Source organism: Macrosteles quadrilineatus, unplaced genomic scaffold (genome assembly GCF_028750875.1).
Source record: "Macrosteles quadrilineatus isolate MER2022 unplaced genomic scaffold, UCM_ALF_1.0 Scaffold_6__1_contigs__length_79288215, whole genome shotgun sequence".
In the NCBI taxonomy this organism is placed as follows: domain Eukaryota; kingdom Metazoa; phylum Arthropoda; class Insecta; order Hemiptera; family Cicadellidae; genus Macrosteles; species Macrosteles quadrilineatus.
This window is the reverse complement of record NW_026542599.1, coordinates 58,385,336-58,389,840: the sequence shown is the minus strand read 5'-3', so window position 1 is coordinate 58,389,840 and position 4,505 is coordinate 58,385,336.

The following is a 4,505-nucleotide window of genomic DNA, read 5'->3' as shown; positions in this document are numbered from 1 at the left end:
CTAGCTGCACCCGCGGGCTTCTCGCCGTTTAACTTCATAAGTATCAATAAAACTATTGATTGCCGTACCGGATTGGGTGGAATTTCGAGTGGCTTCTCGTGGTTACTTTAACTAACAACATTGGACTTAATAAGCTGTCAAGTAGTCCTTGGTATGGTAGCTATATTTTTTGTAAAATTCAAGCCCAGTTGGTTTAGTAGTTTTTGCACCTATTAGTAACACACATACAGACAGACACCATTAGATTTTTTTATAATAGTATAGAAGATAGAAATTTTTAATGGACACAAAAGGATTATTTTAATGAATAAATGCTTTGGAATTATTTTGATATGGTAGGTTTTTGTTTACAACTTTGAACTGATTAACACAAGTCTCTATTAGTATTTAAAATAGATGAATGTTTTTAAAACTTAATAGATAAATGTAAATTATTTTTAAACATATTAGTCTATCAATTTATTTTCACTTGCTCTTGTTGCGGAGTCTATTGTATTGTAATTTTTCTGCTAGTATCATAGAAAAACATTATTTGATGTTATCTTTTTATGCCTTGTTATGTCTTGTGACTCTTTTGTCTCCAGTTTTGTCACTTCTTGTACCTACCACTAGTTAGTAACAAACATAAACCTTGAACTACCCTGTAAACAGTTAGATTTTGAGTTGTATCAGTTTTTTATCAACATTGCTTTAGCTTTGCCTGTATTTACTCTTGTTGTATGGTATTTATTGTGTTTTATCATTCTTATGCTCTGTTGTTATTTCGTTCTTATACTTAGAATCTATTTTATTGTTTTTTTTTTGCTAGTTATGAACAGTGAATACATGATAAAGATCTTCAGGTTAACTTTATCAAGTCTTTTTCTTGAAATCTTGTTGTCTCCGGTTTATTTTTCCCATTTACACCACTTATGTAACTTACAGACCAGTTATTTATCACAAATGAATTCTGCGTTTCCCGTAAAAGTGGTGTTACTTATCAGTTTTACCACTAATAACAAAATATCCACTATTAATGTAATCGAAAACTCTGTAATATAACACCCCCTTAGCAAAAATAATTTGAGTAATTTCCTGAAGGTGACAGCAATTATTAACACTGCATACTGAAGGTTGGATGACAGGGCGCTGTAAGTGTAATGCAAGTAAAATCAATTTTAATGCAGAGTATTGAGCTGATTACGGATATTATAAATGATAAATTTGTTTGAAAAAGATGTTTCCACCACTTTATACAGAAATTAGGTATTTTCGATTGACTTCCATAGGCTTCCAGTTTAAATCACAAGCTTACAAAACGATCTGACAATTGTCAAAAAAGTTGCAGTGATAGTCGATTTTACAATAACAAAAACATAAATGATTACCACTCTCCAAGTTATCCTGCGTAACCCCTCTATCCCCATCAACATATCCTTGGGCACGGCCAATGCCACCGATGGACGAAGCACGGCCATCGTGATTTCATCGACGTCCGATATCTAGGAGCTCACGACATCAAATATCAGCGTCCGCACGCTCTCGACCAAGCCTTGACATGTTTCTGGTAAATTGTCAGTTTGTTACATTTAGTGAGAAGCAAAGTTCAGACGAGTCATGGGTAATTGGGCAAAACACTTGGGAGTAGGTGTCTGTACGTGTTGGTGGTAAGGGGTGGTCCTGTAGTTGGTATACAACTTGGGGGTTTAAATTCTAAGAACATTGGTTCAAGAATGATTAAGCTATTTTCAGCTTTTGCTACATCATAATTATACACTACAGAAGTTAACATTTCCTTGATCATTCCCGTGCACATCAGTGTGGCTAGCTTTAGAATAAAGTTGGAATTGGGTCAAATAAACCAAACAAAGCTGTAAAATACAGTTTTCTTTCATATCCACCAACTTATCAACTAAGGCAAAATAACAGAACAATTTATTGTAAACAATAGAATCTGTTATGTCAACTATCAAAGTAAAGGAACAATAAAAGAGAAAATAGCAAATATTGTAGCAGAATATAAATAAGATTATTCATCCACGTTCTCATTAAGTACAACCATAGACCAAAATAATTAAATATAGACTGTCAGCCGTGCAGTGGTTACCATGATTACCATAGGTTCTGGCGCTCCCAGCGGTGTGCCCAAGATCCTATGGTAACCGCAGCACAGCTGACGGTCTATAATTAATTCCTTTTGTCTATGGTACAACCATTAGATAAAACATACTTACTTGTGTTGGTTAGCCTATGGTAAAACTGGCAGCTGGTAAATATACGAGTAGAAGGAATGTTTACTTCAGCACTACTGGGCTTAACATCAACTAACTGAGGTATCCAAAGTATTAGCACACGTAGTATTTTGCTGTAAAGCACCATTTTCATCCTTATTCTGTACAAAATGATATAACCATGCTTATCTGAAATAACAGCTTACTGTAACGATATAATCTTTTTATCACTCTGTTTTCGAAAATAGCCCATATCCATACAGCTGAGATCTTCGAAAATCGTCAATTTCCATACAGCAAAAACAAATAATGATCAGCTGACTTTTCCTGACATAAACATTACTTTCGCTACACAAACAATACTTTGCCTTACATCAACAAAGTTACAACTGAATTGTTTTATATTTATTTAATTTTTTAAAGTTTGATAAAGTAGTTTTTTTCATCGTGATAAAATTTAGTGTTCAATACTCGTCACGAAAGTCCCGCCTAATAGGACTACTATTTACGTGTATTTACGTGTATACTATTTACGTCACTATTAACTACTACAGTATGGAAAATTGGAGGATATACTATCAATAGAAGTAGATTCCACAAGAGGTACATTAAACTATGTAAAATTTTAGTAAAGAAAAAAATGCCTCCAGATGGTCTATATACCAAATCAAATCAAATCAAAATCCTTTATTTCGTATAAAATAGACAATATTTACAAAATGTAATATATGCAATAGAAATAGGTTTTAAAATGTATAACTAAAAATAAACGAAATTAATCCCACATGGGATAACCCGTGCGTGGGAGTTTATATGCAGAGGATAATAAATTTTACATTACTTGGATAAAAAAAATCAATAAATTTGCAATAGGGGCCACGAGAGTTTGCAGTTGGCAGCAGCCAATAGCAAGACTGACTAGCGCGACGTTGCAACATCACCTGTTCACAAATTTTTGACACTAATTAAAATATCCTAAACAACTAGTGGAACCCCGTCGAAATCGACGGTTAATCTTGAGGTTTTATGTAAATTCAGCTAACTGCGATGGATAGAGTGAAGTCATTAAAATCTTAGTTAAATGAAGGGAGGATAAGCAATAATAAGTATGACGATTTTGTTCCCTAAAAAACGTGATTGATGAATTCGTTTAACACAATATTTCCTACCTTTTTATAGGCTTTAGGTTGCCCAAAAGGTTTTTTAGGAGTATTATAATTGTTTGTTCATGAGTTTGTTTCATGCCAAAGCCACTTTCACTATATGGGAGAATGAGTTCATATTATTAGTCTATCATGTTACGGAAAGAGTCAATATTTATTACTAACCACTAATTCCATCTGCTTTAGGAAAATTATTCTGATTGTATCCGGATTTATAAGTAAATCTTCATCTTTGGTCATAAAAATACAGAATTCTATCAGCATATTAAATCAGTTTTTTTTTGTATTTGATAAAAATATCTGATTCTCCAGAAAGCAGTAACATTCTTACATCGATCTGAGCAATTTTAATTCCTTCTCCTGCCACATCGACCCATGTATTTAATCATCCTGTTCTTACTTGATAATTCATTAACTTATGGGGTAGTTTTGCCTTGGCCATATCTATCATATAAAGCTGTGCATGTATTTCGGGGATGGAATGAACCATAATTGTAGGAAATTTGATCACAAATCTTGAACATTTGCGGAACCAAATCCATAACCTAGTCCAGCCTTGGTGAAAAATTATGCAAATGCGATGAGATGTGATGACACTGTTGTGTTTCCGAATGTTTTGTATGTAGTGAGGTTTATATGCGTTGTTCGACCTAGCTACATGTGTACATCAAAGTAAAAACCGTGTACACATTTTTTTTAAATACCTGAATTGACATTAGTTCACCTACTTCACCAAAACCATAGATGAAACATACTCCGTAGTTAATCTATTCCAAAACTTGAAGACAGCTCTCATCCTCAACGTACTCATCTATGACACAATTTTCAACCCGATTATCAAAAACTTTGATACCAATAAATGAATCTCTGGTGTTCTTTCTTGAATTTAAAAATACATGGTGATTGATAGTAGGAAAAAAATGGCAAGTGCCAACCTTACAATATATATAAGCTAACCCAATAAGGATATTGTTCCTTTGAAATTGATATATCACACCTATTTCATAATTTAAAATGTTCTAAGAGCAATAAAGCATAGATTTTTGAACAAAACATTTAAAACGTATCATAAATTCATCATTTTGTTGAAACTATAAAAAACTTGCCATGCAGTGGAGAATCCAATAATGTA